The following is a 12,967-nucleotide window of genomic DNA, read 5'->3' on the forward strand; positions in this document are numbered from 1 at the left end:
TAGTGGCCGACACAAACACCGGGCCCATCTAGGAGTGGCACTGCAGTGTCACGCAGGATGTCCCTTCCAAAAAAACCTCCCCAAACAGCACATGACGCAAAGAAAAAAAGAGGCGCAATGAGGTAGCTGACTGTGTGAGTAAGATAAGCGACCCTAGTGGCCGACACAAACACCGGGCCCATCTAGGAGTGGCACTGCAGTGTCACGCAGGATGTCCCTTCCAAAAAACCCTCCCCAAACAGCACATGACGCAAAGAAAAAGAAAAGAAAAAAGAGGTGCAAGATGGAATTGTCCTTGGGCCCTCCCACCCACCCTTATGTTGTATAAACAGGACATGCACACTTTAACCAACCCATCATTTCAGTGACAGGGTCTGCCACACGACTGTGACTGATATGACGGGTTGGTTTGGACCCCCACCAAAAAAGAAGCAATTAATCTCTCCTTGCACAAACTGGCTCTACAGAGGCAAGATGTCCACCTCATCATCATCCTCCGATATATCACCGTGTACATCCCCCTCCTCACAGATTATCAATTCGTCCCCACTGAAATCCACCATCTCAGCTCCCTGTGTACTTTGTGGAGGCAATTGCTGCTGGTCAATGTCTCCACGGAGGAATTGATTATAATTCATTTTAATGAACATCATCTTCTCCACATTTTCTGGATGTAACCTCGTACGCCGATTGCTGACAAGGTGAGCGGCGGCACTAAACACTCTTTCGGAGTACACACTTGTGGGAGGGCAACTTAGGTAGAATAAAGCCAGTTTGTGCAAGGGCCTCCAAATTGCCTCTTTTTCCTGCCAGTATAAGTACGGACTGTGTGACGTGCCTACTTGGATGCGGTCACTCATATAATCCTCCACCATTCTTTCAATGGTGAGAGAATCATATGCAGTGACAGTAGACGACATGTCCGTAATCGTTGTCAGGTCCTTCAGTCCGGACCAGATGTCAGCATCAGCAGTCGCTCCAGACTGCCCTGCATCACCGCCAGCGGGTGGGCTCGGAATTCTGAGCCTTTTCCTCGCACCCCCAGTTGCGGGAGAATGTGAAGGAGGAGATGTTGTTGACAGGTCGCGTTCCGCTTGACTTGACAATTTACTCACCAGCAGGTGTTTGAACCCCAGCAGACTTGTGTCTGCCGGAAAGAGAGATCCAAGGTAGGCTTTAAATCTAGGATCGAGCACGGTGGCCAAAATGTAGTGCTCTGATTTCAACAGATTGACCACCCGTGAATCCTTGTTAAGCGAATTAAGGGCTCCATCCACAAGTCCCACATGCCTAGCGGAATCGCTCCGTGTTAGCTCCTCCTTCAATGTCTCCAGCTTCTTCTGCAAAAGCCTGATGAGGGGAATGACCTGACTCAGGCTGGCAGTGTCTGAACTGACTTCACGTGTGGCAAGTTCAAAGGGCATCAGAACCTTGCACAACGTTGAAATCATTCTCCACTGCGCTTGAGACAGGTGCATCCCACCTCCTATATCGTGCTCAATTGTATAGGCTTGAATGGCCTTTTGCTGCTCCTCCAACCTCTGAAGCATATACAGGGTTGAATTCCACCTCGTTACCACTTCTTGCTTCAGATGATGGCAGGGCAGGTTCAGTAGTTTTTGGTGGTGCTCCAGTTTTCTGTACGTGGTGCCTGTACGCCGAAAGTGTCCCGCAATTCTTCTGGCCACCGACAGCATCTCTTGCACGCCCCTGTCGTTTTTTAAAAAATTCTGCACCACCAAATTCAAGGTATGTGCAAAACATGGGACGTGCTGGAATTGGCCCAGATTTAATGCACACACAATATTGCTGGCGTTGTCCGATGCCACAAATCCACAGGAGAGTCCAATTGGGGTAAGCCATTCCGCGATGATCTTCCTCAGTTGCCGTAAGAGGTTTTCAGCTGTGTGCGTATTCTGGAAACCGGTGATACAAAGCGTAGCCTGCCTAGGAAAGAGTTGGCGTTTGCGAGATGCTGCTACTGGTGCCGCCGCTGCTGTTCTTGCGGCGGGAGTCCATACATCTACCCAGTGGGCTGTCACAGTCATATAGTCCTGACCCTGCCCTGCTCCACTTGTCCACATGTCCGTGGTTAAGTGGACATTGGGTACAGCTGCATTTTTTAGGACACTGGTGACTCTTTTTCTGAGGTCTGTGTACATTTTCGGTATCACCTGCCTAGAGAAATGGAACCTAGATGGTATTTGGTACCGGGGACACAGTACCTCCAACAAGTCTCTAGTTGGCTCTGCAGTAATGATGGATACCGGAACCACGTTTCTCACCACCCAGGATGTCAAGGCCTCAGTTATCCGCTTTGCAGTAGGATGACTGCTGTGATATTTCATCTTCCTCGCAAAGGACTGTTGGACAGTCAATTGCTTGGTGGAAGTAGTAAAAGTGGTCTTACGACTTCCCCTCTGGGATGACCATCGACTCCCAGCAGCAACAACAGCAGCGCCAGCAGCAGTAGGCGTTACACGCAAGGATGCATCGGAGGAATCCCAGGCAGGAGAGGACTCGTCAGAATTGCCAGTGACATGGCCTGCAGGACTATTGGCATTCCTGGGGAAGGAGGAAATTGACACTGAGGGAGTTGGTGGGGTGGTTTGCGTGAGCTTGGTTACAAGAGGAAGGGATTTACTGGTCAGTGGACTGCTTCCGCTGTCGGCCCAAGTTTTTGAACTTGTCACTGACTTATTATGAATGCGCTGCAGGTGACGTATAAGGGAGGATGTTCCGAGGTGGTTAACGTCCTTACCCCTACTTATTACAGCTTGACAAAGGGAACACACGGCTTGACACCTGTTGTCCGCATTTCTGGTGAAATACTTCCACACCGAAGAGCTGATTTTTTTGGTATTTTCACCAGGCATGTCAACGGCCATATTCCTACCACGGACAACAGGTGTCTCCCCGGGTGCCTGACTTAAACAAACCACCTCACCATCAGAATCCTCCTGGTCAATTTCCTCCCCAGCGCCAGCAACACCCATATCCTCCTCATCCTGGTGTACTTCAACACTGACATCTTCAATCTGACTATCAGGAACTGGACTGCGGGTGCTCCTTCCATCACTTGCAGGGGGCGTGCAAATGGTGGAAGGCGCATGCTCTTCACGTCCAGTGTTGGGAAGGTCAGGCATCGCAACCGACACAATTGGAGTCGGACTCTCCTTGTGGATTTGGGATTTCGAAGAACGCACAGTTCTTTGCGGTGCTACTGCTTTTGCCAGCTTTAGTCTTTTCATTTTTCTAGCGAGAGGCTGAGTGCTTCCATCCTCATGTGAAGCTGAACCACTAGCCATGAACATAGGCCAGGGCCTCAGCCGTTCCTTGCCACTCCGTGTGGTAAATGGCATATTGGCAAGTTTACGCTTCTCCTCCGACAATTTTATTTTAGGTTTTGGAGTCCTTTTTTTACTGATATTTGGTGTTTTGGATTTGACATGCTCTGTACTATGACATTGGGCATCGGCCTTGGCAGACGACGTTGCTGGCATTTCATCGTCTCGGCCATGACTAGTGGCAGCAGCTTCAGCACGAGGTGGAAGTGGATCTTGATCTTTCCCTAATTTTGGAACCTCAACATTTTTGTTCTCCATATTTTAATAGGCACAACTAAAAGGCACCTCAGGTAAACAATGGAGATGGATGGATTGGATACTAGTATACAATTATGGACGGACTGCCGAGTGCCGACACAGAGGTAGCCACAGCCGTGAACTACCGCACTGTACTGTGTCTGCTGCTAATATAGACTGGTTGATAAAGAGATAGTATACTCGTAACTAGTATGTATGTATAAAGAAAGAAAAAAAAACCACGGTTAGGTGGTATATACAATTATGGACGGGCTGCCGAGTGCCGACACAGAGGTAGCCACAGCCGTGAACTACCGCACTGTACTGTGTCTGCTGCTAATATATAGACTGGTTGATAAAGAGATAGTATACTCGTAACTAGTATGTATGTATAAAGAAAGAAAAAAAAACCACGGTTAGGTGGTATATACAATTATGGACGGGCTGCCGAGTGCCGACACAGAGGTAGCCACAGCCGTGAACTACCGCACTGTACTGTGTCTGCTGCTAATATATAGACTGGTTGATAAAGAGATAGTATACTCGTAACTAGTATGTATGTATAAAGAAAGAAAAAAAAACCACGGTTAGGTGGTATATACAATTATGGACGGGCTGCCGAGTGCCGACACAGAGGTAGCCACAGCCGTGAACTACCGCACTGTACTGTGTCTGCTGCTAATATAGACTGGTTGATAAAGAGATAGTATACTCGTAACTAGTATGTATGTATAAAGAAAGAAAAAAAAACCACGGTTAGGTGGTATATACAATTATGGACGGGCTGCCGAGTGCCGACACAGAGGTAGCCACAGCCGTGAACTACCGCACTGTACTGTGTCTGCTGCTAATATAGACTGGTTGATAAAGAGATAGTATACTCGTAACTAGTATGTATGTATAAAGAAAGAAAAAAAAACCACGGTTAGGTGGTATATACAATTATGGACGGGCTGCCGAGTGCCGACACAGAGGTAGCCACAGCCGTGAACTACCGCACTGTACTGTGTCTGCTGCTAATATAGACTGGTTGATAAAGAGATAGTATACTCGTAACTAGTATGTATGTTTAAAGAAAGAAAAAAAAACCACGGTTAGGTGGTATATACAATTATGGACGGGCTGCCGAGTGCCGACACAGAGGTAGCCACAGCCGTGAACTACCGCACTGTACTGTGTCTGCTGCTAATATATAGACTGGTTGATAAAGAGATAGTATACTCGTAACTAGTATGTATGTATAAAGAAAGAAAAAAAAACCACGGTTAGGTGGTATATACAATTATGGACGGGCTGCCGAGTGCCGACACAGAGGTAGCCACAGCCGTGAACTACCGCACTGTACTGTGTCTGCTGCTAATATATAGACTGGTTGATAAAGAGATAGTATACTCGTAACTAGTATGTATGTATAAAGAAAGAAAAAAAAACCACGGTTAGGTGGTATATACAATTATGGACGGGCTGCCGAGTGCCGACACAGAGGTAGCCACAGCCGTGAACTACCGCACTGTACTGTGTCTGCTGCTAATATATAGACTGGTTGATAAAGAGATAGTATACTCGTAACTAGTATGTATGTATAAAGAAAGAAAAAAAAACCACGGTTAGGTGGTATATACAATTATGGACGGGCTGCCGAGTGCCGACACAGAGGTAGCCACAGCCGTGAACTACCGCACTGTACTGTGTCTGCTGCTAATATAGACTGGTTGATAAAGATATAGTATAGTCGTAACTAGTATGTATGTATAAAGAAAGAAAAAAAAACCACGGTTAGGTGGTATATACAATTATGGACGGGCTGCCGAGTGCCGACACAGAGGTAGCCACAGCCGTGAACTACCGCACTGTACTGTGTCTGCTGCTAATATAGACTGGTTGATAAAGAGATAGTATACTCGTAACTAGTATGACTATAAAGAAAGAAAAAAAAACCACGGTTAGGTGGTATATACAATTATGGACGGGCTGCCGAGTGCCGACACAGAGGTAGCCACAGCCGTGAACTACCGCACTGTACTGTGTCTGCTGCTAATATAGACTGGTTGATAAAGAGATAGTATACTACTAATATTATATATACTGGTGGTCAGGTCACTGGTCACTAGTCACACTGGCAGTGGCACTCCTGCAGCAAAAGTGTGCACTGTTTAATTTTAATATAATATTATGTACTCCTGGCTCCTGCTATAACCTATAACTGGCACTGCAGTGCTCCCCAGTCTCCCCCACAATTATAAGCTGTGTGAGCTGAGCACAGTCAGATATATATATACATTGATGCAGCACACTGGGCTGAGCAGTGCACACAGATATGGTATGTGACTGAGTCACTGTGTGTATCGTTTTTTTCAGGCAGAGAACGGATATATTAAATAAAACAAACAACTGCACTGTCTGGTGGTCACTGTGGTCGTCAGTCACTAAACTCTGCACTCTCTTCTACAGTATCACAGCCTCAGGTCAATCTCTCTCTCTCTCTCTCAACCCTAATCTAAATGGAGAGGACGCCAGCCACATCCTCTCCCTATCAATCTCAATGCACGTGTGAAAATGGCGGCGACGCGCGGCTCCTTATATAGAATCCGAGTCTTGCGAGAATCCGACAGCGTCCTGATGACGTTCGGGCGCGCTCGGGTTAACCGAGCAAGGCGGGAGGATCCGAGTCTGCTCGGACCCGTGAAAAAAACATGAAGTTCGTGCGGGTTCGGATTCAGAGAAACCGAACCCGCTCATCTCTAGTGGTAACTGACCGTTTTCTGAGAGTGTCAGGGAAAACACAGGAGTTCCCAAGCGTTTTCAGGGATGGTGTGTGACGTCAGCTCCGGACCTGATCAGTCTGTTCTCTTCGCAACCCAAGGCACTTCTGCAAGAGCCTCGTGGCACCACGGGGTGCCTAGACACACTGTGGGGCAGATGTATTAAGCCTGGAGAAGGCATAAAGAAGGGGTAAAGTGGTGATAAGTGCAAGGTGATAACACACCAGCCAATCAGCTCATAATTGTCAATTTACATATTGGAGCTAATTGGCTGGTGCGTTATCACCTTGCACTTATCGCAGCTTTATCACTTCTTTCTGCCTTCTCCTGTCTTAATACATCTGCAGTGGTGCACCCAGGGGGGGTTTCCGAGTACCCAGAAACCCCCCTCCACTAAAAAAAAAAAAAAAAAAATTTTTTTTTTTTTTTTTTTAGCTGCATGAGTATTATTAATGACCGTCTAGCGTCCTCTGCAGCCTGCTGTCTTCCTGGTGGCACTTGCAAGTGCAATAAAAGTACTTTATTTTAATTATAGTACATATATATCCATGTGCATACATACATATATACACATGTATATACATACATACATACATATAAACACACACACACACACACACACACACACACACACATGATATATATATATGTGTATATATATATATATATATGTGTGTACTGTATATGTGTGTACATATATATATATATATATATATATATGCATGTTTAATATGCTATGTATAGGTGTATATGGGTTCACTACGATCTCCCGGTGACTAGCATACCGGCGCCGGGAGGGCGGCAGCGGGCTTACCGACAGTGTGGCGAAGCGCAAATGAGCCCCTTGCGGGCTCGCTGCGCTCGCCACGCTACGGGCTTGCGCACCTCGCTATTCTATTCTCCCTCCAGGGGGGTCGTGGACCCCCACGAGGGAGAATAAGTGTCAGTATGCCGGCGGTCGGGCTCCCAGCGCCGGTATGCTGGTCGCCGGGAGCCCGACCGCCGGCATACTGAAGACCACCCGTGTATATGTATGTGTGTGTGTATGTATATATATATATATATATATATATATGTATATATATATATGTAGATATATATATATGTATATATATATACACACACACACACACACTAGTTTTACGGACCCAGCATATACTGGGTCACCTCAGTCCCCACCCCCGTGATTGGCTCCGCCCCGTTCTGGAAACCCCCCCATGCAAATCCTGCGTTTGCCACTGATCTGCCACAATGTTGGGGAACCACTGGTCTAAACACCATTGGAATGTTGTATAGAATGTGCATTCAATTTACAGTATGGTAGCCATTTAACAAGCCCCTATATTACACTACGAGCCCCTCCTTGTGTCTCTCTTGCCTGAATTCTTGGTTGGTTCAGTACTGAGTCAGCTGTTTGGATAAGGAAGGCAGACTATTTTCATTCTATCATCACACATGGATTAACTGACAAATGACTTCTATAGTAGGAAACAGAGATTGAGCAAAAATAGAAAGGCCCACCTATCAAATGGGAATAATACTGAGGATGGAGCCGAGGGGTATGCACCCTGCGACCTCAGGGGAGTAGAAGTCTCTTAATCTAATGCTCGAAGCGTACTTCAGAGTGTCCCAATCTCTGCCATTACAGTCCAGGTTTAAAGGATATCCATGCTTAAATCCAGATGGTAAAGTCAAACTGACTGAGGTACTAATTACGTCACCTGTGCTCAAGCATAGACATCCTCAAACAAGGACTGTAATGGCGGAGTTTGGGAAGCTCTGGGATACTTGATAGTACACCTGGTGTAGTATATGGTGTAGAAAACAAATGTGTCTATGACACAGTGTAAAATGTGGATCATAATCTCTTACCCAACAGTATTGTGATCTGACAATAATTGGGAATATCCAACCGAGAGTAAATAATGAATCATACATTAAGAGAAGTCCAGAAGCAGGGCATTGTGTACCTCCTGGAGAGGGTCATGTTGCTTTGCATTTAGCTCCCACTTCGACTCCGATTTTGGAATAAGAAGTAGGAGACTGATATGCTTTGAGACAAGTCACAATTTGGTTCGCAATTTCATTATTTGCGTGATTAATTTCTCTGGAGAGAACTACTACACCATAGGCGCTTGTTCTTCTTCCCCCTTTTTTGCAGATCCATTTCGGCTACGTATACCTAGTGGCTATTTAAAGAACTGAGCAGCTGGCCAGAAACAAGGAGGGTGTTAATTAGTGGTTACAGAGCCCTGTATGACGTTTTAGGACCCTGTGAACTTAAAAACTACGGCACGAGAATAGGAATTGACGTTTGACTGTGTGTTTCCTGTACACCACAAGTTGTGGTACAGGACAAGCGAACTGAGATAAGCGCACTAATTTAATTCTGTTTGAGAGTAAATAATAGTAAATGTTTTTTATTAATAGCAAACAAGTGATATGCAAATCAAACCTCAATAAGAAAAAAACTGTAAAAATATCCTAGTACCCTGGTGCACAACAGCAATTACATATCTGAATTTCTTTAGAACAGGGGTCTCAGTGGCTGCTGCTCCTCCTCTATTTTAGAGAACTTCAAATAAGCCCTTTCAGTGCCTTCTTTTTAGTTGTAGTTTTTATTTAAATAGACAGATAGAGAGCTATGCATATAGGTTACAGCTAGAATGACTAATTGCACCACCTTGTGGAGATTTAAGGAATTGATTTCAATACTCAGGAAATGCATGTGATCTGTCTGCAGGGATACAGGATCATGTAGAATGCCTGACAATCAGGAAGTTTCACCTCACTTTGAAGCACAAGTAAAGTAACTGCAGGTCATTAGTATGTTAATGAAGGAAAACTCATTTTCACAGAATTTGATTGCTGCTATTAATAAATACAAAAAAAAAAAAAAAACCTGTAGATAAACATTAATGGGGCCAAGAAAAGAGAGTATCCCCCAAATAAAACCTAACACTCTGATCACCGGATATCAGACATTAACCCCATGTAGTACCGGCATGGGGGTGGGGGGTGAAGGGGGGGGGGGGAATGTAGATCTCTCCCAATCAAGTTATAATTAATTAAGTGGTGACCATGTTAGAAAGTGGGGGTTGTTGGAGCCCCTTAGTACTTTCTGCCTGGTGATTACTTGCTTTGTGGTGTTTATATACTGGGGGAAAAAACGTATTTTTTACTTTTTGTTCCCTCTCTCAAAATGTCAATAAAATTCTTTTAATGGCCATTTGTGTAAACATTTTTTGACATGGTATAAAGTGCAAAAATACTAATGGTATTTCTAAAAATACAGTCCTCCAAAACACAAGGTGTAATTTGTATGGGTACCACATAGAAAAAAAAATTGATCTTGATGATTAAATGTTATGAGCGTGAATGTGAAAACATGATTTCCGCATAAGTATGAGAAAACCCTCAGCAGCAATGGGGTTAATGGAGTGCGGAAGATATATTGTAGCACTTACAAAAGTCAAATAGGAAACAATATATAACTCTACAAGTGGTTATGGGGAACAAACTATCTATCTATCTATCTATCTATCTATCTATCTACATCACTTAGGTTAAACAAGCTTACATTGCATGGCCAGCAGTCATACAGATGTGTCCTCATACACCTATATATATAGCCTCAATACACCCTATATGGTGTGAGACACATACCTCCCAACTCTTTTGTGTGCAGTAGAGGGACATCTTTGCGTTTCCCACCAAACTTGGGACAGTTGGGAGGTATGGAGACACCCGGAGTGACTGAGCAGCTGCAAAAATTAGTGTCTTTTTCTTTATGTTTTGCATCTTATTCGCATCGCAGACTTAGCAAAACACCACTTACAGTGTACTAAATACACTGGACTGCAACTTTAAACTTGTACAGTAGAAGTCACAGATGAAGCACAACGAAACTTGAGAAAAAGTGAGAAAAAGCTGCAGCTGCAGCACTGTAGCACTTCATATACTGACTCAGGCTCATTCACACACTGATTTACAAACATCATAATTTTGCATTAAGATCTTAATATGACATTAGTTTGTGCTAAGATAGTTCCAACTTCCAAGGCTTCTCACTGACGAGCAGAAAATCGAAAGAGAGTATGTACAGACATTTTGGAACAAATTCAAACGGATGCGTTTTTTTTTTAGATAAATTACCTGTGATGAAACATGGATCTTCCAGTGCGATCCTGAGACAAAACACCAGTCCATGCACTGGAAAACACCATCATCACCAAGAATTAAAAAAGTATGTCAAAGCAAATCCAAATTCAAAGCAATGTTAATTGTTACCTTTTATATCAATGGTGTTCTTTTGGCAGACCTGCGCAGGGGCGTAACCAGAACTTTGTGGGCCCCATAGCAACATTTTGAAGGGCCCCCCGTCTCAATACTTCTAGAGTACACTTCTCTGCAGTAGTTGTTAATGTTATGACCTATAATAGTGCCCTAGTTAATTTTCTGAACCATATTAGAGCCTTATTTAATGTTATGCCCCATAGTAGTGCCCTAGTTTCTTTTATATTACATTAAAATGCCCTCCAGTTAATTTTATACCACACTACAATGAGCAGGTCCAGGAGCATACATAGATATATTACAGGCCCCAAGGAAAAAGTTTGAAAGGACCCCTATGTACTACCCAATGGCGAAAAATTTATATAACACATGTAACTTTGACATGGAAGGGGGGCCCCTCTCAGCTGTGGACCCCATAGCAACTGCACTGTCTGCACCTACGGTAGCTACGCCCTTGGACCTGCGGTCGCCACGGGTTCTGTTTCCACTCTATGGGTGTCGTGGACACCCACGAGTGGGAATAGTCCCTGTTGGTCGGCATGCCAACCGTCTGGATTGTGAGGGGGTGGGATGTAGGGGGAGGTTATGTGATCGTCGATGTTTATGCATTTACTATAGGTTTTTCTTCATTTTAGTTGGAAGGAATTGCTTTTTTATTGTTCTTTTTGCATTTCTTTTCACTTTTATAAGTTTCTGTCGCACTGTTGCAGAATCACTTAGTACACCACCAGTTTCTAATTCTCTTTTCAGGTCCTTGCTTTTTTTCTGGATAAATAAAAAAAAAATCTAATAAAAAAATGTATCAGTTCAGTGTATTGTTTAACGTTCCATCTATATTTCCCCAACTGTTTCACTGACACATATTTAGTTTTGCTGTGAGTTTTAAGCAGCCTTGAAACACTACATTTACTGACTCCAACTATTAGCAATATCACAAACAGAAATTTATGTGTCATTTTTAAGATCTCGAATTTTAGCTGTTTTCCTGTGTGTGTAATATTCATACTAAGTGGTCTATTCAATGCCTGTCTGTGCAGTATTCAATTTGCAGGCATTTTCAACAGGTTTTCCCTGTTTTCGACAGTGCTAATATGACTCTTTTGAAGTTGAATCAGCATTGTCGAAAATGGGCCAAAGACCTGTTGGAAATGGCCGCAAATTCGACAAAATACGTGGATCCGCGGCTAATCCGCCCGATCCACGTGTTTTCCGACAAGTCGGGAAAACGGAAACTCCATCATACTTGCCTACTTTTGAAAACTAGTTTCAGGGAGATTGTACAGTAGGTGTAAGTAGAATGCAGCGTGTCATGCCCCACCCAAAGGGCGTGTCTAGCTCCACCCATGGGCATATCTATTGCCACTAAGGGGTGTGTCCTTCAGTGGCAGGTGCTCACTCCAGTGACTATAAGGGAATTAATATGTTTTGCTCATTTTGCCTCACCCCATCTCCTAAACTACCCTAATACCCTAACCCAAACCACTAAACCAACCCTAATGCTCTAACCCTGAAGGCAGACTGGATGGGCCATTTGGTTCTTATTTATCGTCAAATTCTTTGTATCTATGAAAACTATAGTACAAAGAGAGCATACTACAGAGCAGGTTTGTGTAAAGATAGCATACTACCAGAGGATACTATAACTCTGATGGGATCCATATAACACGAACACTATCCCTATTTCATTGACCCTATACTAAAGCACTGACACAATCCCTATAACTTTGATCCTATACTAAGACATTGACGATATCCCTATAACTCTGGCCCTATCCCTATAACACTGACCATATACTATGCAACTTACCCTATCCCTATAATGCTGACCCTAAGCTATAACACTGAACCTATACTACAACAATGACCCTATCCCTATAACACTGAGCCTATAATATAATGCTGACACTATACTATGACACTGACTCTATCCCTATAACGCTGACCCTATACTATGAGAATTACCCTATCTCTATACTATAATGCTGACCCTATACTATGACAATGACCCTATACTATGAGAATGACACTATTCCTTTTACACTGACCCTATACTATAATGCTGACCCTATACTATGACACTGATTTTCTTCCTATTACACTGACACTATATTATAATGCTGACCCTATACAATAATGCAGACCCTATACTATGACACTACCCCTATCTTTATAACACTGACCCTATACTAGAACACTGTGGCTGCCGCCAACACTGACACGGTGCACACAGAGGGCCAAATGTAATAGAGTGAGAGTTTCAAAAAGTGAGAGATTTGGTATGGTTTTGCAGTTTTTAAAAAAATGGAAATTATTTACACAGCAAGA

At 43.9% G+C, this 12,967-nt stretch overlaps 1 protein-coding gene across 7 annotated transcripts in view; it reads right to left on the reverse strand.

The window, feature by feature from the left end:
• THRB (thyroid hormone receptor beta) overlaps positions 1-12,967 on the reverse strand; it is a 589,925-nt gene that overhangs the window by 111,347 nt on the left and 465,611 nt on the right. Inside the window, exon 1 of one of the 7 annotated variants that reach the window (XM_063922225.1) lies at positions 10,502-10,561. The exons of the other annotated variants lie outside the window; for them this stretch is intronic. The gene's annotated coding sequence lies outside the window, so the exon portion shown is untranslated. Of the gene's footprint in view, positions 1-10,501; positions 10,562-12,967 lie in introns of those variants that run through there. 7 annotated transcript variants of the gene reach the window in all.

This window comes from Pseudophryne corroboree, chromosome 5 (assembly GCF_028390025.1).
Source record: "Pseudophryne corroboree isolate aPseCor3 chromosome 5, aPseCor3.hap2, whole genome shotgun sequence".
Lineage (NCBI taxonomy): Eukaryota > Metazoa > Chordata > Amphibia > Anura > Myobatrachidae > Pseudophryne > Pseudophryne corroboree.